At 34.8% G+C, this 26,772-nt stretch overlaps 1 protein-coding gene across 7 annotated transcripts in view; it reads right to left on the bottom strand.

Annotated features, from left to right (window-relative positions):
• The window catches only part of Tet (Ten-Eleven Translocation (TET) family protein), a 344,582-nt gene extending 320,641 nt beyond the window's left edge, over window positions 1–23,941 (bottom strand). For all 7 annotated transcript variants that reach the window (XM_073985814.1, XM_073985820.1, XM_073985819.1 and 4 more), the window contains exon 1: window positions 23,010–23,941. The gene's annotated coding sequence lies outside the window, so the exon portion shown is untranslated. The remainder of the gene's footprint in view (window positions 1–23,009) is intronic.
• Between the last annotated feature and the right edge of the window lie 2,831 nt (window positions 23,942–26,772).

A 26,772-nucleotide genomic window follows, 5' to 3' on the forward strand; every position in this document is an offset into this window, starting at 1 on the left:
AAAATAACATCCACTTCCATAATGGACTATATCAGTCGATTCCTTTAAGTATCTCCTCCACAACACATTTGAACTTTAATCCTAATCCACATTTTCGTCGGTAAGTTTAAATGTCCAAAAAGGGACATCAAATTCTGAAAAGACCCTTAAAAAATTCGGTCTGTCCGTAGATGAAAGTTTCAATTCATATAGGCTGAGGGTATATCTCTGTCGGCAAAGCCGACTGATACTTTTTTACTTGTTAATTTGGAAAATTTTTTGAAAAAATTAAAAAATATATTTTGTAACATTTTTCATTATATGGTCTATTCTAGAACTGCAAGAATCTACTAATTTTTACTATTTTTTCCGATAACATAAAGGAAAAAATGATATCGTAGTAAAAAATAGTAGTTTCTTGCAGGTTCTAGAACAGACCAATAGTTTATTTATTGGCCTTTGTCGTTTTTTTATTTTATTTTTAATGGCAATACGAAAAAATTGCAAAGGTAAACTTTGACCTAGAATTCCTCTGCAACGACAAAACCGAATTCGATCATTTGTAATTTACCGTTAAAAAATACCTCTATCCGTTCTAAAGTTACAGAATGTTGACCAGGAAAAGGCGATTTTGAGGCACTGTGCGTCGTATCAAACACGAGTTGTACCAGTTGACCGACAACGAAATAGTAAAACGTATCGAGCTATGTATAACATGTGTCATATCAGTAGGATTGATAAAAATGCCTCCGACAGAAAGGCACATGAATACGGACCATTTGACGTGAAGGCCAAGACTCCGATGGAAAGACCAACTTAAATATGATATCGCAAAACATGGTATCCAAAATTGGGAAGTAAAGTACAGGGTCGGCTCGTTTGGGAATCTATTCTTAGTAAGGCTTATGGAAAACGTTCTATTTAGAATATTAAGCCATCTAAATAAGTAAATTTGTTCATATACATATATGTATATGCGCTTTATATGAAACTTATTTGTACATCTAATACTTCCATTCCCAGCAGGCAGTAAGTAGTCTTTGCCACTGATCTTGGTATTTTTGTGCCTAAACACACTATTACTATTCCGTCATCATCATTACCATTATAATCATCATTTACTTCGTTATTAACAAATAAATGCTGAACTTGAACTTCTTTTCGTTTGTTAATATTTGTTGCATGTCTGTTGGCTGGTTGGCGCTTTGAGTTTTTTTCCTTTTCGTTTTACTTGCGAGTATTACTGTATTTTGTGTAAACTCACTTTAGTCAGTCAGTCAGCCATCCATTCCATCCCATCCCCCACCATTTGATTGCCCATGCTAACATATTCAGTTGCTGTCGGCTGCTACTGGTTCCGACAAGACAACCAAACCAATGGCGAAACATATCTGCCACGGAAGCTATAAAAACTCGAGCCTTACAAGAATGTTTGTCGGCTCATCTTAAGAATTGGCGCGCATTTGCCAATAGGTCTGGGTGGTGGTGGTGGGAGGAGGAGTAGTTTTAGGTCTACATACAACTTTACATGTGTATGGATGTTTTCCATTCACTGTGTGATTTCGTTCCTGTTTGTGTCTGCAGAATTTGCCTTGCTTTCTTGATGTCGGTTATTATGTTTGGGCGTTCTTCTCTTTTTGGCTTTAGTGGTCTATGTGCTGTTTGTTCATTGGGGGCCTCTTTTTTACACAAAGTGCAGTTTCGGTTTTTTCTTTGTATATTTTTCGCATTTTTGTAGGACTTTTCGTTTTCTTTGTAGAAAAACTTTTCATTTCTTTTTAATGTTGTTTGATTCCTGAGACGAATAGCTACACGCGTCCGTATGGCGTCTTAAACATGACAATGTTGATGCAGAAGGTTACCAGCTCGTTGGGAATAAGAGTTATAACGATATAGAATTTTATTTATTTTACTAATTTTGTTACAGATTTTTCCTTTTGTTGACCTCAATAGATTAGATTATAATATGGACACTAAAATTGTCCACCAATGTTCTGATATCTGATGTCCGGACTATCGAATAGAAAAATAATATAATTCGGACAGTACTATTTTTTACTCAATAGTCCGGACAACATCTCTTTACGCTTAATGCATTTTTACTTATGTAGTGGTGATTTATTGAACAAATTTTTGATTGAACATTATATTAAATTAGATGTGAAGCTCTTGAACAAAGATTTGAATTTAGTTACATAAGTAATGGCAATAGGAGTAACAGCCTAGAGTCATGCTAAAATATGACTTCGATATTCCACTTTTTTACTATTCCATCCACAATTGACATGGTAACTCTTATGCAGCTTATTTAATAAGAGGACAGTTTGTTGCCGGTCGTATACAACAATGTGTGGACATTTGTCTCCCAATATATAATAAGACAACAAAATCTTTAGATTTTTTCCATCTTTTTCATGTTTTTTCTTTACTTATCTGTGAGTGTGTGGATGCGAAGTACATGAGTGGATAAGACGCAAAGAATTATATGGCATGATGCGAGTATTCTTCCCCAGAATAATGCCTTTGTGTACAGCATGGATATTTGTACATACATACATAAGTACATATACATATTTCATAGTACGCACGGTACTGTTATTCACAACAACTTTCCAAAGAAACAACTGTCAAAAGATTATTTTTTGCATGATGTCAGGCACGTTCTTTGCACGTTTCTTGAACAATTCATTCGATTCAGACGACTTAAATGTGAGTTTTAGTTTAGTTAGCTTTTTGTACTAAAAATGATTATTTTAAATGTCTGCATTTATGTCAAAATTTTCATATACAGTTACTCCCTGCTTATTTGATGCAGGTACAATTAAGAAAATTTGCAATATTTCGGCATGTTTTCAACCGAGAGCAAAAAATCAAAAGATTCGTGCTACTCCAAAAATCCTACTCACAGCTTAAATGATGCTCGGCATAATCTAGGTACATGGAAGGGAATATTTGGTCAAATTTTGACCAAAAATGGGTGCTTTAAGGCGAAATTACGTTATATTCGTCTAGTGCGAACTAATTTGTCCGCGGTATAGTAACATCCTTTAGCGCAGTTTCGGTGAAAATTTGACAATAGTAGTATGAATAATTCTATGATAAATTGAAGGACTGCTTAGGTTAGGTAGTTAGAAGGTTAAACACATCATAGAAAGAAACCCAATGAATAAATAGCGAAAATCGGAATAGAAACTCCCCAAAATGACATCTTATGGCTCAGAAATGCGCGGGTTCATAGAGCAAATTCAAGATAAAGGCCTGGGTACATAAGCAGCCTCGCCTGGTTGCCATGCTTGCTTACTTCATTTCTGACATAATAAAAATTAAGAGAATAAAGGACACAAGGACACTCTGCACCTTTTCAACTGCCCTGCCAAACCTACTCATCTAACTTCAGTGGATCTGTGGTCACATCCTGGAATTGGTGATAGATCCAGAGCCAGATTGAGCAGAAGAACGAACACGCAAACACACAATAATAAACACTGTTACAACAACAACTTGCTCTCAGTAAGCGCTGGAGCAAATATTTGCCTAATGTGACCTTAAGAGTAAATTTTTTAGAGTTTTTCGTATAATGTGCAGCTCTGAATTTTTTACACATTCATGGAAATATGGATGGAAATATTTTTTCGATCCGCTTAAGTCTAATATAATGGTCTTGTAAAAATTGGTTATTATAAACTCAATAAGATATCGCTCATTTACTCAAAGAGTGGCATAAATCAACAAAATGCGTTTTCTGAGTTAGTAGTTTCTATTTTTTCTACGGTTTTTTCTTTATCTTGTGACAAATTATCATCCTCATATCTCTAAAACTCATCAACTTACATCTCATTTACTACGGCATTGCCATATTTCAACAAGAAAGTTTTTTGCATTTATGAAGCACTAAAACACTTCACATCATGCTTGATCTTGCACAGAAGTTTAGCACTGACATCTGGCTAGCTGTTTGCAAAATATAGTCCAAGTAGTTATTTTAGTTTTTATGCAATAACCTTTTTAAGTTGGGAAGTCAAATTTCAATCGACAACTTAAAACGCGTTTTTTCGAAACTGGATTTTTTGAGATGTGTCACTCGTTGAGTAAATGAGCGATGTTATCCCGGTGTTGATCCTAACCGGACGTTTTGAAGGTATGGATACATTAACACTATTGGGAAGTTTCACAAACTGATCCAGACTTTAATTTTTATGATATTTTAGATCCCCATAGACCTCAATAGCGCACTTCTTCATATGGACTATTATAGACCTACTCCTCAAGTAGCTACACTAGGGTTGGACTTTTTACAACCTCATATCCCTATATCATAGCGTGATGAGTTTCTACATAAGATTACATAAAATCTTAATTATAAGATGATTCTGTGAAAAAACCTCACACACAATATGTTTTTAAAATTTGAATTTATCAGAATTATGGCAAATTTTTTGAAGTCACTGTAAGCAGATTTATAATTGAAAATAAACTTTAGAGCCACATGAGATAACCAAACTTACATAGCATTTGTTTCTCACTAATTTTCTTTAATTCTGAGAATCATAAAAATGTCGTAAACGTTTTTTTAAGATATAATTTTTCAACAAAACAAAATTTTTTCAAAGTGTTTGACTTTTTCAACATTTGATTGGAATAAAAAATGTATGAATTATAAAAAAAAATCTCAAAAATTGTTTCTTGTTGCAAGAATGAAACTTATGCCTACTAATAACGATTTGTGCTTGACCATTTTTACATTTCAATGAAATAAACGTTATTTTAGTGAGTAATAGGCAAAAGTTCATCCATCATTCTTGAGAAAAAATGTCGAAAAGTCATAACCCTAAGCTACACTAATAAGTCCATATAGTAGGCTTAATTTCTATTCTGGGTCAGGTGAATTATACAGACCAACTAAAAGTTGGCACCTGTACACAGTGGTTTAGCTTGTATGGGACAGAGCAACAACAATATTTCTAACAAAGATATCGATCTGAAAACTTTACTGTAGACTCGTAGCGACCAGTAGATAATTTCGTCGAAAAATCGTGATGGTTGGTACACTTTTAGGCATAGATCCCCGATAACGGTACTTCCCGCACTTAAATATTTTTAAGATTTTGTCGATATTTTCAAAGTGAATTCGCTGTAATTTAACATTTTGTGTTCTTTGGTGGTATTAAATATCCGTAAAAAATTTGTCAATAGAGGTCCATGTTTTCTTGTATCCCCTTTATAGACGTCCCGTTTCTTTATAATTTAACGATTTTGGTCATATTTTCCAACTGAATGTGCTGCAGTTTGGCATTTTGAGTAATGAGAACTAAGAACTACATGTAATGCAAATTGTCAAATAAATCTTTTCGAAATATAATGGATGTTCCAAAACACCCCTTGTTTTAGGTAAATACTTGAAAATCATGACATTTTATGAATTATATTCTTTTCAAGAATTAACTACTAACAAGTATCAACAATATGAGGCATAGAATACTACTACGAGCTGGGTTACCATATTGGTTCATATGGGAGTACCAGATCATATTAGATATAAATAATGTCCAATAGGTCTTAAACCGGGAATATCTTTAAATTAAGATGTTTTATGAGGTTTTTAGTTCACGATAATGTTCTGACATATATTACAATAAATATTACTTACAGGTTATCTCGATTAGAAGGGTCCACCGGAATGTGTGCTATAGTTTTTCGAATACCGTCCGTCCCATGCTGACATTGTCAATATTTTTGAGCACTATATTTCACAAACATGCAAATTTGAAAATACATATTCATACTTTAAACATAAAAACATAACTTTTTTATAAAATAAGATCGAAACAAGCAAGCACCGTCAGAAATTGTAAAAACCAAGATGGAATGATAAAATTTGATGTATCTACGAAACATTGAAGAGTTGCCATCATAATTTGTACACATCGATTTTTTTTATTTTTGTCGCTGACTGGGACCACAGTGCAGTATGGTGAACAGTTTAACATCTACATTTCCTGTATTCCACCAGTAACATATTACGTTGTTGACATTTTTAAGTGGTTAAGTTCTTATTTAATAGATCTATAAAAACTAGTAGTAACTGCTTGGGTGATACAGTCGAAGTCATAGAAGGCCCCACACTTATCAGGAATAACCTCTGTGATCTAGAGATTGAGGTTCGACGTTAAAGATCATCAAGGACTATATAATATTTAAACAAATGCACTCGGTGTTATCATAAACAACTATTGTGCAAATGCCATTCTCGGAGATCATTCCCCCGTTTATTGCAGCTGAAGAAAGTCAGCTCCTCGGCAAACCAAATTAGTTTTTTCAGCAACGTTTCGGATTGTGCAGTCGCTCCTATCATGTGTAGGGTGTTCAAAACCCAAACCGGTTTTGTATTAAAAACCGAAACCGGTTTTCACCAAAAACGTAATACTCGGTTAACCGACAAAATCGGTTTTTGTGTCGGTTAAACGGTTTTTAAAAAATGTTAATATTAAACATTTTCATTACAATTGTACTCTTGAGAGTAAACTAATCTTAACTAACACAAAATACGGCCATGTTATAAATGTCAAATGAAAAGTATTTTTCACTTGCAAAAAATTTCGATCATCAAGCTTAACTCTAAACGAGAAAATTAATAAAAAACAAGTAAAAAAGCATTAAGTTCGGCCGGGCCGAACTTTTCATACCCTCCACCATAAAATATTCTCAACTAAAATGGAATAATTACTGTCCCCAACTTTAAGTGGGTACGTTAAAATGTCAGATAATGTTTATGTACATTTATGCTTCATTCGGGAGGCCTTTTTTATGGTGCCTATATCTAACTATGTATGTTGACAATTTTTGGTGGGCTAGACATTGGGAGGTACTGTTATATAGGGGTTATAATAAAACATGGGCCTATGTTGACAGTTTTTGATGGGAGCCTTTAATGTCAAATAACTCCTAATTCGGTTAAAAAATTTAGCTAGAATCTTCAAAATATCGAAAATCGGTACATAACGTGGGAACTTCAAATGTCATTAACAGCTAGTTCGGAGGTATCTGGGCTATACGAAAATATGAACTTAAATGAACCGTTATATGGGGGCTATACCAAAACTTGGACCTATGTCCACAAGTTTTGTCATATAAGTTTATTGACATTTAAGAACTTTAAATGTCAAATTATAGCTAAATCGCTCTGAAAATGTAGCTAAAATTGTCAAAATACCGTAAATCGGGGGTACCGTTATATGGGGGCTATACCGAAACGTGGACCTATGTCCACAACTTTTGTTATATAAGTTTATTGACATTTAAGAACCCTAAATGTCAAATTATAGCTACATCGGTCTGAAAATGTAGCTAAAAACTTCAAAATACCGCAAATCGGAGGGTACCGTTATATGGGGGCTATACCAAAACGTGGACCTATGTCCACAAGTTTTGTTATATATGTTTATTGACACTTAAGAACCCTAAGTGTCAAATTATAGCCAAATCGGTCTGAAAATGTAGCTGAAAACGTCAAAATACCGTAAATCGGGGGGTACCGTTATATGGGGGCTATACCAAAACGTGGACCGATATATCCCATCTTCGAACTTGATCTTCCGACGGCTAAAAAAATGGTATTCCCCAATTTTCAGCGAAATCGGTCAACAAATGCGACCTGTACGTTGCGAACGGACGGACGGACATGTATAAATCGACTCAGAAAGTGATTCTATGTATATCCCTAGAAGGAACTATGGGTCTATCTCGCTTCCTTTTGTATGTTACATACAAATGCACTAACACATAATACCCCTTACCACATAGTGGTGTAGGGTATAAAAATCATTAAAAATGATCTTCTCCATAATAGGCAAAATTTAGAAAAGTATTTTGCGTAAAATGGTACTAAATCAAATAATATACGGAAACTATTTATTGTTGTATTTTCAATTTAAAACGAATATTTAGTTCAACATTGCCATTATTATACCCTACACCACTATGTGGGAAGGGTATTATAAGTTTGTTTTGGCCAAAAAGTTTGTAACGCATCGAAATAATGGTCGTAGACCCATACTTATATATACCAAAATTAATGTCTCGACGAGCTGAGTCGATCTGGCTATGTGTGTCCGTCCGTCCGTCTGTCCATCTAAACCTTGTAATCACGCTACAGGTCGCAATTTTGATCGGATCGTCACGAAATTTTGGATATTGATGGGGGTTCCGGAGCGGAAGAAGCCTATTGATTTTGGTGATGGTCGGATAATATTTAGGGGTCGGAAAGGGCAAAAAACTTAGGTGGATAAAAAGACAACGTTTTTTCCAAAGCGAACATCTCAGCTTCTATATGGGGTATACCAAAAGCAAAACCTGACAATGAAAGTAGAAAATATCAGCTTTACAACGATGTAGAGTAGGTTGTCGTAGGTGGTCAGATAGCAGAGATATCGCAATAGTCGGTAATGCATCCCATTTTCCGATTTTTTTGTAATCACGCTACAGGTCGCAATTTAGATCGGATCGTCACGAAGTTATGGGAGTTAATGGGGGTCCCACAGAGGAAGAAGCCTACTGATTTTAATGATGGTCGGATAATATTCATGGGTCGGAATGGGCAAAAACTTATGTGGAGAATGGTCAACGTTTTATTTCAAAGCCAATATCTCTGTTTCTTTAAGAGGTGTATCAAAAGCAAAACCTGGCAAGGAATGTAGAAAATATCACCTTTACAATGATGTAAAGTAGGTTGTCGTAGCTGCTCAAACAACAGAGATATCGCAATAGTCGGTAATGCATCCCATTTTCCGATTTTTTTGTAATCACGCTACAGGTCGCAATTTTGATCGGATCGTCACGAAGTTTTTGGAATTTTATGCGGGTCCCACAGAGGAAGAAGCCTATTTAGTTTGGTGATGGTCTGATAATATTTAGGGGTCGGAAAGGGCAAAAAACTTAGGTGGATAAAAAGACAACGTTTTTTCCAAAGCGAACATCTCAGCTTCTATATGGGGTATACCAAAAGCAAAACCTGACAATGAAAGTAGAAAATATCACCTTTACAACGATGTAGAGTAGGTTGTCGTAGGTTGTCAGATAGCAGAGATATCGCAATAGTCGGTAATGCATCCCATTTTCCGATTTTTTTGTAATCACGCTACAGGTCGCAATTTAGATCGGATCGTCACGAAGTTATGGGAGTTAATGGGGGTCCCACAGAGGAAGAAGCCTACTGATTTTAATGATGGTCGGATAATATTCATGGGTCGGAATGGGCAAAAACTTATGTGGAGAATGGTCAACGTTTTATTTCAAAGCCAATATCTCTGTTTCTTTAAGAGGTGTATCAAAAGCAAAACCTGGCAAGGAATGTAGAAAATATCACCTTTACAATGATGTAAAGTAGGTTGTCGTAGCTGCTCAAACAACAGAGATATCGCAATAGTCGGTAATGCATCCCATTTTCCGATTTTTTTGTAATCACGCTACAGGTCGCAATTTTGATCGGATCGTCACGAAGTTTTTGGAATTTTATGCGGGTCCCACAGAGGAAGAAGCCTATTTAGTTTGGTGATGGTCGAATAATATTCAGGAGTCGGAATAAGCGAAAAGCTTATGTGGAGAAAAGTCTACGTTTTTTTCTTATGCGAATATTTCCGTTTCTAGTAGGAGTATTCCAAAAGGAAAGCCTGCCAATGGAAGAAGAAAAGATGTCCTTTATATTGACGCAAAGCATGTTGGCGTAAGTGGGCAAACAACCGAGATATCGAAAAATATATTATAAAATACATACATACATATGTTCCCACAACATCCCCGAAGGGACAATGGAGACTTCTCTCATATCAATGAGTGCACGCCGATTCATATTGGCTCAATGATATGGGACCTACTTTTTATCGCCGAGTCCGAACGGCGTGTCTTACGACACCACTTTTTAGAGAAGTTTTTCATGGCTGAAATACTCAGGAAATGTCGCCAGCATTACTGAGGGGGAATATTGCCACCGTTGTATATTTTGATGTTGCTTGGCCTGGGATTCGAACCGCAGACCTTCTGAGTGCAAGGCGGACGTGCTAACCATTGCAATTTTTCCATTTTTTGTAATCACGCTACAGGTTGGAATTTTGATCGGATAGTCACGAATTTTTGGGGGTTGATGGGGGCCCCACAGAGAAAGATGCCTATTGATTTTGGTGATAGTCGGATAATATTTAGGGATCGGAATGGGGAAAAACTCATGTGGAGACAAATTCAAAATTTTATTCTTTGTGAATATATCGTTTTCTAGTAGGGTTATCCGTTGAAATAACCAAAGCTTGTCAATGGAAGAAGAAAATATTACCTGTACATTGGTGTAAAGTAGGTTGGCGAAGGTGGTCAAACAAGGGATATACCACAATAGTCGGTAATGCATCCAATTCTTCCATTCTACAGGTCGAAAGGTTGATCGGATGGTCACAAAATTTTGGTTGCTTATGGGGGGTCCCAGAGAAAGAGGCACATTTTTTGATTAAAAACCAAAATATGTTTGGTGGTAGTCGGATTATGTTCCTTAAAATAAATGTTTACCAGTGATAAGCTTATGCACAGGGTAGTGGTGTAGGATATCACATGGTCGGCCCCGTCCCGACTATAGCCTTTGCTCACTTGTTTAAATAAGGGTTTTCCAATTCTACCTAACTTTCGCTATGATCAGCCTTGTTAGGCGAAGTCTGTATATGCAATCGAACTTGTATGTAGCGAACATTCCTATAAGGAATAGTTCTCTATAACAGGTTGTTATATAGCCCAAAATATGGAGCTTCACAGCAAATCGTCTCATTATAACGAAATTTACCTATAGCTGTTGTATAAAAAAGTTCTTACACCATCTTAAGTTAAAGGGCAAGGTTATAAATGACAACGACAACAAAATGTATGTAGTATTCAGGTATTTCATTATAATTTGATATTTGCAAAGCAAGGTGACGAATCTAGGCATAAGAAAATGTAAACTTAGTTCGTTTGATACACAATTTTAAGTTAGTAAGGCATTATACTATTCTTAGAGCACAATTTCAGCCAAACTTAATAGCACTTAATACTTTTCATAAACGTAAATACAAATTCCCAAAACCACCTCAGTCCTACACTCCAACAGTAATCTTTATTCCATATCTCAGGATTTTTGCTCTATCTGTTGATCCAAATCCAAATTTTACCAAACTTAGTACCATTTAGTACTTTTAGTACCCGTAAGTACGAATCTCCACAACTTCTTCAATCCGAAACTCCAACAGTAATCTTTCCTCCAAATTTCATGATTTCAGATCTATCCGTTCGCCCAAATCCAAATTGTACCAAATTTAGTACAATTTGGTACTTTTATTACACGTTAGTACGAATTCCCAAAACTACCTCCATATCTCAATCCTACACTCCATCAGTAATCTTAATTCCAAATTTTCCAGCTCTATGCGTTCACTCAAATCACAGTTGTACTAAATTTAGTACCATTTAGTACTTTCCGTACACATATGTACGAATTTCCAAAACCATATCCTTATATCAACACCACTTCCCAACCTTGATTTCCATACCAACTTTCATGATTCTAGGTATATCCGTTAAACATATGCAATTGGTACCAAAATTAGTAATTTTTAGTACGTTCGAATTTCCAAAACCACTTTGGTACATCTTTCTAACTCTCCATCAGTGACCCTCATTTCAAATTTCAGAATTCTACCTCTTCTCGTTAGGGTACCATATTTAGTACTTTTCGTACTCTTCTAGGACAAATTTCCAAAAACCCATCCTTATCTCACCACTACACACCAACAGCAAGCCACAGTCAAAATTTCAACTTTCTGGGTTTCGTCTGGGCGATGATACATCAGTCAGTCGCTCACTCACTTATCATTTAGCTCTTTCATATATAAAGATAATTCTTCCACAAACATCCCTGGTGGGACAAGGAAGACTTCTCTCATTCCTATTAGCTCAATGATATGGGACCTACTGTTTATCACCAAGTCCGAACGGCGTATCTTAAGACACTAGTTGCAGAGAAGTTTTACATGTTTGAAATACTCAGGAAATGTCTCCAACATTACTGAGGGGTTTTTTGCCACCGTTGAAAATTTGATATTGCGGTGAGGCAGGTGTGCAACCATTGCACCACAGTGGCACCCGGTTTAAAATTATACTTTCCATTTCAAATGTTTTTTTAATTTTATTTTTTATTGGTTTTATTTTATTTTATATCTCTTGGGGCATAGGGCTTTAACAAAGTTATTTCATCTTTTCTACCGTTACAATATGTTTTTATTATTCCCAATGTTGTTTTTCTTCTAGAAGTAAGTCACCTAAAATAGCGGAAACGCGGTCCTTCATCTTTGGGGCAACCTAATAGTAAGTAGTTACCTCAATAGCTGAAAATGATTTTACTAGAAAATATTCCACAATTCCTAGTTGCATTTATCCTAGACTATAATTGATGTCTTGTTAACACTTTGTAATAATCTATAAGAAAAAATGTCAGGAACAAATCATTTAAACAGAGACAAACAATCTCCGCCCAGTTTGGTCCACTGTTGGCACTTTAATAAGCAAAGCGCCGCAAATTTCTTTGCTTTGTCCAATTTAATGCGTTAAGCCGACGGTCGCCGTTTTGAGTACCACCATTACCACAATACAAATTTCAATTTTTTCCCAGAACCTTGGGCGATTATTTATAACATCAAAAAAGAATAACATTGCTCAAAATGTGTGCGTCTTGTTGAAATTTGACTTCTGATTATCGTTAAATAGCCATACTTCAATTTAACAAAAATATTTTGTTTAAATGTTCATGTTGTGTGACGTTGTTGCTTGTTCTGTTTGTCTTTTTATTTATGTGTGTATGTTCTTATTTATTTGATCAACTACATCTGCTTATTGAGTTCCGATCTTAGTTTTTGGGTAAGAAACGCAAGCAAATGAGTGAAGAATGTCTCAATCATGGACACATGTTTGTTTATGAGTTCGTTCGTTCGTTTGTCGTATACCACTCTCTTCTCTAAATGGGAAGTATTTAAATTAACTTCAACCTAATTTTAGAAATTTTAGAACTAAATTTCCGAGAAACGAACTAGGAACACAATGAATTTCCTAACAAGGTCTTGAGCTGGGCTACAACAACACATAAATGTGTATGTGCGTTTTAATTGTTACAGTTTAAATGTAAGCGTAAGCATTATTATACCTTCCAACATAGTTTGGAGGGTATATTAAGTATGTTTCTCCGTTTGTAACGCATTGAAATAATCATTTGCGACTCTATAAAGTATCGGGGTAAAATTCTTTAACACCAAGAACTGTGGACATAGATCTTTATAACGGTACCCTCCGATTTCAGATATGTATAGGTCAACGTTTCACAATGGCTCCCATAAAATGGTGCCGCCTGATTTTAGGCATTTTGATGCACAAACACTAGAATTTTTTACATTGTAGACTCTACAATCCGGAAATCTTTTTTTATACCTCGATATCCGGACATCAATAATTTTTTTCCTATCCTGAGCATTAGAATCTTATTTATTTCAGTGACGTTTTCGTTCTTGGCAATAGAAATTGGTGTATAAATAAGAAAAATTAAGTTTGTCAAAGTTTTCGTTCCACATCTCGTCTTTCTGGCTAGCCACTATTGACTCAGTTATACAGTCAATATGAAATTAACAATCTGGGGCCTAATTACGACATTCGATTCGATCGAGTATTTGCTCGAGAATGAAAAAATCGAACTATGAAAACCTATTCGCGCCATAAACGGTACATTTACTAAGGTAGATGCATTAGCAATTTGTTATAACAATGTCAAAATGTCTTTTTTACACAAATTATTACTTAAAATACTATCCAACGATTTCAACAAATATTAAAAATTGTTCATTAATAATTTTGTTTTTTAGTTTTTGCTTTAAAATAAACACATTTTTTACCATCTACCTTCTTAATGTTCTTTGAATAACATAGGTTTTCATAGTTCGATTTTTTCATTGACGAGCAAATACTCGATCGAATCGAATGTCGTAATTAGGCCCCTGAATCTATCGAATGATCGTTCAACCATTGATGGCTGACTATGCTAAGCAACAATATTTAAACCTAGTGTACCCTTAAAATCGATATTGGGCGTTCCTTTCCTCTAAAGGAATTATTTCATTAGCCTTCTGATTAATGAGAAATTCCCTTGGGAGCGTGTAATGCATTACAGGGATTTTTCTAAAGCGTTGGGATTAATATCTTAGTTTTTAAATTTAGATTTTTTAGATTCTCTAACTAATTTTTTGAGTTACCGTCAAAAATCGGCACAATCAAAAAAGCAATATTATGAATGAGAGGTTTGATATATAAAATCACCGGCAACTATGGATTGTTGTATTGTATTCTCGTAATTATGCGACCAATATATTTATATTCCATATTGTCTCATGCGAAGGCTATAACATTTATATAAAACAATATATCAAGTCGTAAGAGGCTCACATCCCATGGACACTGAAAATCAATAGGCGTATTGGGCTACGAAGTTTATATACTTGAAAAAAAACTATGAATAAATATACACCTATTGTAGAGAAGTTTTAGACTACAAAAATACACAGGATGTCATCTAAATTATGCTGGAGGTGTAAAATTAAGACGTAAATTAGGTAGTTAGGCCTTAAAAAGCAACCCATGATATTTGCTTAATATAAATAATATGAATGAAGTAAACTTTAGATATCAGGTTTTTTAGTAAACGTCGGTTATCAATGATTTTAGCTTTCAAAATTATATGTTTTTGTAACTACTCGGTAATCCAGACAATTCGATAATTCAGACACCGCCGGAACATGAGGTGTCCTTATTATCGAGATTATATGGAATTTAGCTACAATTTCAGCCGGAATATGCTATTATATGGCATTTAAGATGCGAAATGATAAAAAATCTTCTCCACCTAAAATTGTGGACGTATGTCCCTAAAACAGTACCGCCCGATTTCAGGTATTTTGATATTTTTTATCGACGTTTTCGGCCTAATTTGGTTGTAATTAGGCACTTAAAGTTCCTTGACCATTAGGAACTTATCCACCAAAAATTGTTGACATGTGTCCACGTTTTACGTTTTTATCGAAGTTTTCGGCACAAATTGGATGTAATTTGGCATGTAGTGGGTTATGACCACTTGCAAATTTTACAAAATCGAAAAACCTCACGTCCTTGAAAAACACAAGAAAAAAGGTTTTGTCACGGCGTGTTAGCGTTCAGAGATAACTCCTTACTTCCAAAGGCAGCGTAAGCGTTTGTCATGAAAACACAACTAAATGGGCAAATACACATTGTGGTTGTAAAAAACAAAAATTGCATTTGAAAGAAGAAAAAGTTCGATGACAGAGAAGCCGCTCCACCAACGGCGAAACATGCATGTCACATAGTGGTGGTTGTGTGCACGCAGAGAAGAGATATTATGGGAGCTATCACATTCTAAGAACAAAATATTGTATTTTAAAAATCTGAAAATATATATTGTTGATTCAACAATATATTTTGTGTCATTATGGTTCCTGACACAAAATATATGGTTGAACCAATAATATATATTTTCAGATTTTTAAAATACAGTATTTTGTTCTTTGAATATGATTCTTCCTACAATATCTCTTCTCTGTGTGTGGGTTTAAATCTTCGGCTTTCCTTTTTTACTTGCAAAAATAAACGGTCATTAAGCTCGATTCCAACGGGAAATTAATTAAAGATAATTTTTTAGATAAATATAAAATTTTCACTTTGACAGTTCACCATTTTTTTTAAATGGATATTTTTTAATTCCGTTTCTCTACCCACTTAGCGCCGAGAATTTTTTTTGCAAGAAAACTTAAAACTTTTTATGAAATTTTTATTTTTGCGACTCTAAAACGTATAGTTTTCCTGCAATCGGGCCTTCTTTTAAAAGTGCCAAAAAATTTGGAGGGTAATATAGGTGTGTCCTTATATGCCAATCCCATGGTTTTTGATTGAGAAAATACTCCTACTATATTCCTAACAAATCCCTGACTTTATATGATTCTAACATTTGTGATTAAATTGTTATCGCATATTTAAATCGATTTTTTGAATAGATTGGGTTTTAGGCCAATTGCGTGGAAATGCATAAGTCAAATGAAGCTTTACAAGCGTGAAATGACATATAACAGAGAATACTATAACAAAATGCAAAAAACCCACAACAATATTCGAAAAAACGAGAGTTTTACGTCAATATTTACAACCATTTTTTGTGGCGTTTAAACGACCAATGGCTTTATCTGGGTTAAGACAAGATTATTAGGTTCGTAATGATCTCACTATACTGGGATATGCTGATCGGTTTGTTCGTTTTCAAGCTGCAGTAGGCACAGCATACTGCTTTAGTAAAAACAGTGTTTCAGTTTAGGATATAGCTCCAGTGCAATATTTTGCAACAAAAAAATCGCCCATATAACGATACCCGTAATTTAAATCGATGTAAAGCTTGGAAATTGTTTTTTATTTATTGCGATGCATAGTGTGTTGTGAAAAACGTGACCAATTAGTTACATAAGTCATAGAATGAGAATATTGGCCATTGAACAAATAGGCGAACTTATTTCTATATTAAATTCTAAATTCATCAAAATTTTACATATGTATATGATTGGTGCACCAAGTACCTCAAATATGACCCGATTTGAATATAATTTGGCAAACTTATTTCGAGTTCGTTGGCATTTTTCAAATTTCATTAAAATTGGAAATAATTTTCGTGTTTGGTACACCAAATACCTCAAATATGGCGAATAGGAGCTACACTGCCGCTCACTTGAATAGAACCCCCTACCATTTTTTCAACCTTCATTTTTTCCGATTTATACAAGATATGAAGTGTTGAGGTTTTTTACATTTTGTTCCATGTGTTTGGAGTAAAATTAGTCATTCGTTTGTATTCAAATTCGATTTATGTATATAAGAACTATGTAACGAAAGCAAAATAAAGTAAAAAATTCAAGTAAAAGATTTGCTCATTTAAAACTTCAGCATACAGAAAGATTGTATTAGAATATCGATGCATATGCAGATTAAGAATACACACGTATATCATGCTTTGGCAAGGATTATTTTTATAATCAAGTGAACTGCCAAACAAGGTTTGCCTTATTCTTCAACAAGTCTACTAAAGTCGTAGACTCTTCGCATAATTCATTCCCATACATTTTAGAGAATATTTACCACTGTATAATATGGCTGCGCTTTCAGGATATCCGTATTTCTTCTGAGCCGATTTCAACATAATTTGGCAAACTTATTTCTAGCCTAAATTCGGTGATAATTTCCAAATTGTATCAAAATTGGTCAGAATTTGCCTATTTGGTGCACCAAATACTTCAAATTGAGCGAAAATATATATGGGAGCTACATATATTCAAATCTGTACCGATTTTCACCAAAAGCAATAATGTTCTTTCTTCCTATGGCTATAAACATATCTTCCCCAATTTTCAGCTGACTCGGATAATAAATGCGACTTACAGAGGGGAAACATGGGCCTAAAGTTGCTCAAAACTCAAAATATGAAAATCGTTTTTTATGAAAAAATGTTGACAAACGCAACCAGACTCTTTTCTACATTTGCTATAACCATCCTCGACTTTGTAAGATTAATCAATCCAATGCAGCAGTCGATTGAACTCAGGCATACTGAAAAGAAAAAGTAAATTTTCGAAAACTAAGAAATTAGGTGAGCATTAAAATGACATTATTTTCGCGAAAATTTATATTTTTCAAGATTTATTGTTTTTGTACAGTCTCCGAACAAGATTAGCATTTAAAATTTTCAGATTGATTTTACATCTTTGCTCTTTAATAATGGTGATACATATCCTCTTTATGAACATTTTTTATGATAATTTTTAAGATTAATACAATTTCAATAGTGAAAAAGTCTATTTCCCCGTCGTTTCCCGACCATAGTTTCTTCTAATGTTTTATGCGCTTGAGTCTCAAATATCAGATTCAATCATAAAAAAGTGTGCATATTTGCGCCATTCCTAAAAACACTAATTTTTCTCAACTAATTTTATATGGAATTGCAAGGTTTACTCACACTAAATTTTGTTCCGCCTTATAACCGGGGCTCTTATTTATCAGACTAAACCAACACCTATCAAATATGTTAGCATTATTCAGAAACATTCACGGCTTTTATCATGTGAATTGAGAAAAATTTAATTTAAGTAAGTTTCAAAAAATAAAATTTGGAATGAAATATATGTATATGGGACTATATATACATCTGTACCGATTTGTTTGAAAATTGGCTCAATGTTTTTTTAGGCTAGTACAGGTTGCATGTGTCAAATTTCAGTGATTTTGGTGCATTTTTATCTCATATCAGATGCGAATATATATGGAAGCTGCATCCAAATCTGGACCGATTTTCATTATTTTCTATAGGATTAATCCTTGTACAGAAGATATGCTTTGTGCAAAATTTTATATCAATCGGACTATAAATGAGCTTTTTAGGGCTTTTGATCAACTTTTAACACAAATTTCCCCTCTGTGCGACTGTGCGAATCACAAAAATACATGGACAGAGGGACGTGCATTCATCGACTGAGAAAGTGATTCTAGGTGTATCCCTTTTGCATGTTACATAGCACAGTATTTCGAAGGGTATAAATGCAACAGAAAATTGCTTTGAATATGGTCTAAATGTACAACTTTCACAACAGAGCAATAAAAAACGCAAATTATTTGCTGCGATGTTCTTTGACTATATATGATAGGCTATCAATGCTGTCGATTGTGTGACTCCAGTACAGTTTAACCCTCCGTTGGACACGTGGGTCTGGCCAGACGCTTTTAAAAATTATAAATAACCTGACCAGGTGTCCAACGGAGGGTTAAGTGCAGTACACATTGTCAGTTTTGACTGCCGATTTTTTCGCAATTATCGATTACAGTCCAACCGTCAACAACCACAAAATATTTTTTGGTTACCTGGTGAATGACAAAAATGGACGGCCACACTAGAAAGCAACCGTTTATTTGAGCAAATCTGTCATTCAAAACTGGTAATGTGTATCCAGCTTTAAAGAGTTAATAAAAAACTATAGTTAGCACAGCAATCATACTAGCATAGCAACAGAAGTTGTTTTATTAATTTTCTCGTTGGAGTTGATCTTAATGACCGAAGATTATTTGCAAGTGATAAAGGAAAGCCAAAGATTCGAATCCACACAACCACCATCAAACTTTGATTTCTAAAATGCAATGTGTTTTTTACAGCGACGGATATTTGCCAGTTCAATCATTATGGCTTCCATGACGAATGCTTTGAACGCTAACACGTCGTGATAACATTTTTTGCAATTGGGAAAAAAAGCCAAAAAATCGAACCCACACAACCACCAAATTTGTTTTATTTGGATGTCACATGACCCGAATAACCCATTACAAAGTTATGTAAAAAATTATAAATATTACGAAAAAAAAGCATTTGCAATTATTGGAAAATCTCGTAAAAGAATCTAATATCAGAACCCTCGGCAAAAATTGTTTAGTGGGTATTCAGTGCGACATACTCTTGTTAAAATAATGTGTTAGTAAGTTGATTTGGAAGTAGTTACGACTACCAAAAAGTAATATTTAACCCCGTTATTTGGTAATGATTTTTTTTCTGGGGATGATTATTCTGTGAAATGTTCACAGTCACAACATTACCGGAGATAACGGCAGTAGATCTCGAGTTAGCTTCAAACCAGTACAGATATCTTCAACTGAAAGATGGTATTGTGGTCCTGAGATATCGATATCAATACAGGCTCTTATGCCTAAAGGGGAATATTAGGCGACCCAAACAACATTTTTTGAACTCCTACCACCGACATCGTAAACATTAGCAGAGTAAAAGAAAACTACCTTATAAAGAAATGTGATATCGATTCAATTTTGATAACAGCCATCCATTTTTCGGTTCTTATTTTATTATATATATTTAATCAACTTTTTTCTGCATAATTACCTGTAATAACGTATTTTTGGTTCTCAGTGCGGGAAAAATTTCCACTTTAAGATATGTTGAAGGTATTAGTCCCATTTGACCACCGAAACATTTGTAACAAAAATTGGGGGCTATATCTAAACGTGGACCTATAACGTTTAGATATAGCCCCCATAGAACGGTACCTCCCGACAAATAGCGGTTTTATTTATATTATCATATCAATATAACTAAAAATTGTTTTTTTGTTTTCTTTGGGACTACAAACCTTTCCCTCAGAAAATAGTCAATATTGGTATACGTTTTGACAACGTCCCAAATAGAACGGTACCTCCCGATTATCGGTATTTGAAAGGTTTTAGCCTTAATATCCCACCGAAATGGCTGACATTTGGTATTTAGTCTTCGCAGGGGTATGAAACTTTACACCTGAAATTTGTCGGAATAGGTCAACGTCTTCATACAGCCCCCGCAGAATGGTACCTCCCGATTTTCGGTATTTTCAAGGTTTTAGCCTTAATATAAAAACTTTCCACCAGAAATTTGTCGGTATAGGTCCTTATATAGCATCCAGAGAACGGCACTCACTTATTATCCCTATTTTGAAATTTTAAGCCAGGAGTACAAAATATTATAACAGGTACAAAACATTCAGTGAAAAAAAATTAGACAGAATACGTCCACTTTTTTTCATTTGTCTACCGAATTGGTTGTTAATTGTGTTCGCAGAAGATAGAAAACTTACCATATACATATGTGTAGGTTTTAGTCTAACCCCATGGACCAGTCTAGCCCAATTTTATGTTTTTCAAAGGGGTTTGTGTTTAGTCAGAGGATAAAAAAGAAGAACGGTGTGCTCTTTTAAAGAGTGTTGCAACATTTTCCTTCTGAGATTTTGGAATCTTAATGGGTAGAAAACCTCCTTGTTCATATTTACTTCAATACAGTGGTGGTGGACAGTATAAAAAGTTCGGCCCGGGCGAACTTAACGCCGTTTTTACTTGTTTTGGTAAAAATCGCTTCAGATTTGGAAAATGGGACATACATATTGATTAAATTTGAAATGAGTGACAGAATCTGGCCTAGAAATAAGTTTACCAAATTATATTGAAATCGGTTCAGATTTGGATATATGTAGCTCCTGTATAAGTTTTATACGTTCCATCTCAACTTCCCGAGCTCAGTCGATCACGGATGTTGATTGACAACATCAGGCATCTCCTCTGCACGTTCCCTCTGCGGACACCGTAGAGCGCAGATGCCAACGAGCGGTGGTTGTTGAGTTTTCTCTCATTGGAAAATGTAAATGTAGTAGTATAAACCGACTCAGATCCTCTGCGATCGCTGCAATCCTCTGCGATTGCAAGAACCTCTGCGTTCACTTGTCGACCAACCTTTGGATAGTACACTTGTACGAACTAACTAACGTCTACGCGTTATACTAACAGGCCTCTGTCGCCACCCCAGATTACAAAAGGTAATCTTTGTTGTTGTAAAGAAGAGAAATACATATCACCAATAAACCAGCAATTATTTAATATGTATTAAAAGCTGATACTGCTCATCCTACGGTAACTGAGATATTGAAGAAACGTATGGATTTCCCCTCCATCACCTAAACAGCTCCCATATATATTTTCACCCGATTTTAGGTATTTGGTGCACCAATCACGGTTCTGATGCCCAATTTTGATCAAATCTGTTCAGATTTGGATATACACAACTCCCATATAACAAATGTTCGCCCGTTTTCATGTAACACGCTATGTACATATGTCCATTTTTGACTAAATTTGAACTGTGTGACGGAATTTGATTTAGATAAAAGTGCACATAATTACGTTGAAATCGGTTGAGATTTGTATGTATATAGCTCCCATATATAGTTTCTCTCGATTTCATATTGATACAGCAAACGCGCCATGTCTGTCCAATTTTGACAAAAATGTAAATATTTCATGTTTAATACATACAGTGAGTCAACAAATGTATTGCAACAAATTATGTAAAAACTGTATGGGTTTTTGTGCAAATCCTTTGCTATTGGTCCTCAAAATAATATTCTGTCAAAATATAAAAAGTCTATTTACGATTTTTAACAAATGCAGACTAAAATAAAAATTACCTCTTCCTTTGAAGTGTCAATAACAGAATTGCAAAAATTATAATGAGCTTTGTTAAACCAAACTTAAGGCTCAGCATGTTACACACTAAGGGTACTAGTCCTCAATTTTTAGTAAATCTTGATCTTTCGTTGGATGATCTTTTTCGAGTTTTTACTTAAAATGGACTCAACAATTTTAAAAGGGTTGATATCAGGATTTTGACCCGAGGTATTTATTAGTTTAGCGTTGTTATATTAGATCAGCAATTTACACAAATAAGATTAATATGCCATGATCTGGCCTTTGGAATGGTGGTAGTTGAACTTGGTACAACTTTCTGGATCCTTTTACTGACTTTCAAAATAGTCATTATTAAATATTTCCTAAGGATGTCAGTGGGGATTTTTTTCCCAATCATTATTATGTCCGTGAACCAGATTTGGCATACTATTTTGGATTGGCGCAGTTTTTCAGATTTATTATGATAGGAGAGGGTAATATCAATCCATTTAGTAAAAATTAAGTCATTCCAATACTATTGAGAGAGGAAATAGTGCGCTGTTGTAGGTCGTTTCAAAATACTGCAGTGAGGGTATATTAATGTTTCCAAAGTTGAGTTATTTTAATGTTTCCAAAAGGAAAATTGTGCTGTTTTACATTGGTCCATTTTGATATTGTCCATTCGCCCAACTTCTTCTGGTATCATCCATACAACAATTCATCTTGAATTTACTAGTGAAAGATTTGTGTAGAAGAAAGGTTGGAAACCTCAGCGAGAGACATAGCAAAGGTAAATAGATATGTTGATTTTTTCGTGTTGATTTTCGATTGAATCTTAAATTCAATTATGTCTATTTTTAAATAAAATAAATTATAATAAATTTATTGCTGAAATTGGAATAAATAATACTAACCGTTGTAGATTTATATGGAAAATCTGTTTATTCATTGCTAATCCAATTGTTTTAAGCCAACGTAATTATTTTTCAAAATAGAATTTTGTATAATCCAAAGTGAGGATAGACAGAATATTGCGATAAATGTATGGGAAATTTTGAAAAATATTCCAAAAAGACACAAAATTAATATTTTTTATAACAAAATTTTAAACACTCCAAAAACAAAATATTTTTTTTGGTGCTGTAATTTTTAATTAGATTTTTTTTAATATTTTTTCTTGTACTCTTATCACTCGTATTTTGTATTTTTGTATTTCCGTTGTTCGTTTAATTGCTCTCTTTCAGTTGTTTTTGCTACCATCATTCTTTAGTGCATTTTCCGCAGTCATTGCTGCAATTTTTTTGCAATTACGCCGCGCAAGAGCTTGCTTCAATGCATGTCGTTATTTTTTTTAGTATCCACTTCGTGTGCTCTAATGATTGATTAACAATTGTTTTAATTATTATTCTCTTCTTTTTGTTCTTCACTGTTCGCGCGATCTTCTTTTGTTTTGGTTTTGGGCTGTTTTTGTTTTATTTATCTTTGATGATTTGATGACACAAAATAATGTTAACGATGTAAACAAACGTTGTTTAAGAGTGGATGGGGAGTGGACGAGGGGATGAAGAACTTAAACGGCGGCTTTTCGATTGTCAAACAAAATCACATTAACTCGCGCTCAAATGGCAAAAAGGAAGAAATTAATTCAAAGAACTTGAGAATGAATTGAATGTTTTTAAAAAACGTTCGGCCGCTGGCAAATACAAATGCGGTGCAAAAGTTCCATATAAACGAAAACTTTTCACCCTTCGAAGGATACACAACAACTGTTCGTGTCGTACATGAGCAAGCGAAAATCAACCCCCGTTTCAATGCCACTCATACCGTTGATTGGCGTTCATATCACAACGACATGTTGCGTTGTTGTTACCATCGTCATCATCATCGTCGTTTGACTGCGTTGTTGTTTGTGCGCTCTTTTGTTTTGTTTTCATTTCTCTCGTGGCTAAGTGTGAGTGTTGAATCAACACAATGGGCAGGGGATACGTGTGTGTGTGTGTTGACAAGTGCTTGCGGATGAGTGCTTTCGGTTGGATTTGAATGCGTTGTGTGGTTGGTCGGCCCCCACACAGCCGCCAACATAAGCCGTAAGCTTTGGATTGAATGCATTACTGTTGATTTGTTTGCTAGTGAACTTGCAACATGTGCCGAGTTGGATTGGAACTTATTTTGAATTACAGCAAGGGGGTATGATGGCATTTACACTGGTCAACAAAATCATATCATACACGATTTAAGACAGAGCTTTCAAATTTGATACATAACTTTATATCATTCATAGTATGACGAAATACCTCCAGCCAACTCTGTGTATCCCTAATGAATACTAAATTCCAAATTTCAGATATTTTGGTTGGATAATGTAACTCCGCAAAGACATCAACGATATACCATAATCAGCTCTCTCCTGGAATCCGCTAGATGCGAGAAGAAGTTATATGAAGACAAACAATCCAAAAAGAAACGTCTAAATCAATAAGCGAACTTAGGTACATAGCCCGAAAAAGAGAATGAAGGAAACAATGCATTTAAAAACTGGAATAAGAAACAATCAAAACATACACTTACACGGTGAAACCTAGTCAAAAAATGGAATGGAAAATAAATATGTACATATCGCTCATTTACCCAAAGAGTGACACATTTCAAACAAGTGAGCAAAGGCTATAGTCGGGACGGGGCCGACCATGTGATACCCAACACCACTACCCCTGTGCATAAGCTTTTCACTGGTAAACATTTCTTTTAGGGAATATAATCCGACTACCACCGAAAATAATATGCCTCTTTCTCTCTGGGACCCCCATAAGCAACCAAAATTTTGTGACCATCCGAAATTACGACCTGTAGCTTGATTGCAAAAAAAATGAAGAATTGGATGCATTACCGACTATTGTGTTATCTCCCTTGTTTGACCACATTCACCAACCTGCTTTACACCAATGTAAAGGTAATATTCTCTTCTTCCATTGACAGGCTTTGCCGTTGGAATACCCCTACTAGAAGCCGATATATTCACAAAGAATAAAACTTTGAATTTTTCTCCAAATGGGTTTTTCCCCATTCCGACCCCTAAATATTATCCGACTATCACCAAAATCAATAGGCTTCTTCCTCTGTGGGGCCCCCATCCACCCCCAAAATTTCGTCACTATCCGGTCAAAATTCCAACTTGTAGCGTGATTACAAAAAATGGAAAAATTTGGTATATTACTGAATTTTGAAATATCTCGGTTTGCTCACTTACGCCAACATACTTTGCATCAATATAAACGAGATCTTTTCTTCTTCTATTGACGGGTATTCCTTTTGGAATACTCCAACCAGAAGCGGAGATATTCGCATAAGAAAAAAACGTTGACTTTTCTCCACATAAGCTTTTCGCTTATTCCGACCCCTAAATATTATCCGACCATCACCAAAATCAATAGGCTTCTTCTCCTCCGGGACCCCCATCAACATTTAAAATTTCGTGACGATCCGATGAAAATTGCGACCTGTAGCGTGATTACAAGGTTTAGATGGACAGACGGACGGACGGACAAACATAGCCAGATCTACTCAGCTCGTCGAGACATTCATTTTGGTATATATATATATATATAAGTATGGGTCTACGACCATTATTTCGATGCGTTACAAACTTTTTGCCCAAAACCAACTTATAATACCCTCCACACTTAGTGGTGTAGGGTATAAAAATCTAGTTTCGCGAAAAAATGCATTTTAAGTTGGCGATTGAAATTTGACTTTCCAGCGTAATAAGATTATTACATAGAAAATAAAATAACTACTTGGACCCCATTATGCAAATAGCTAGCCAGATATCAGTGCTAAATTTCTGTGCAAGATCAAGCATGTTTTGAAGTGTTTTAGTGTTTCATAAACTGAAAAAAAACTTTTTTGATGATTTATGCCAAACTCCTACAAAACAAGCTGTAACAGGTTGGGTTTCAGAGATATCAACTTGAAAATTTGACACATGATAAAAAAAGTCGTAGAAAAAATAGAAATTGCTAACTCCAAAAACCACTTGTTTGAGTTATGTCACTCTTTGAGTGACTCTTCGTTCTTTAATATTTTAAATAAACATGACGTAATTATACTAACTGAAACTCATTTGATTGAAAATAAATTTGAAAACGTACGAAAATACTATCCAGGATTTCAATTATATATGTATGTAATCTCCCAGCTATAAAAGAAAACACATGTGTCCGCGACATCGGTGGCATAATATTTGGAATCAATAAAACTTAACTGTTGCATGTACAGGCTTAAAGCATCAAGTTATAAAATATGAAAATGTTGAAGTCCACCAATTTTCCACTCATTTGGAACTATTGTTCACTATATTCCCTCAATATTGGAGACCAGCTCAATGGGAAAACGATTACAGTAATACAGTATAGTCTCGATAATCAGGACAACGATATATATATATTGAAAATTATTGGCTATCCTACTGTCCCGCAGAGGGATTTGTAGATTAAGTGCCAGATGTTCAATCAGCTTATGCATTGTGAAAACTAAACCAGGCTCTAAAATAAATGTTGACAACTTCTGCTCAAAGGCCAGGTTCAACTAGTTTCGCAGAGGGAGGTGTAGATAAGATGCCGTAAAATATTGTATTTTTAATGTAAATTACAAGGTAGATTACGTCACAAAGCAATAATG

This window comes from Musca autumnalis, unplaced genomic scaffold (genome assembly GCF_047663935.1).
Source record: "Musca autumnalis isolate F117 unplaced genomic scaffold, ASM4766393v1 scaffold_4, whole genome shotgun sequence".
Classification (NCBI taxonomy): domain Eukaryota; kingdom Metazoa; phylum Arthropoda; class Insecta; order Diptera; family Muscidae; genus Musca; species Musca autumnalis.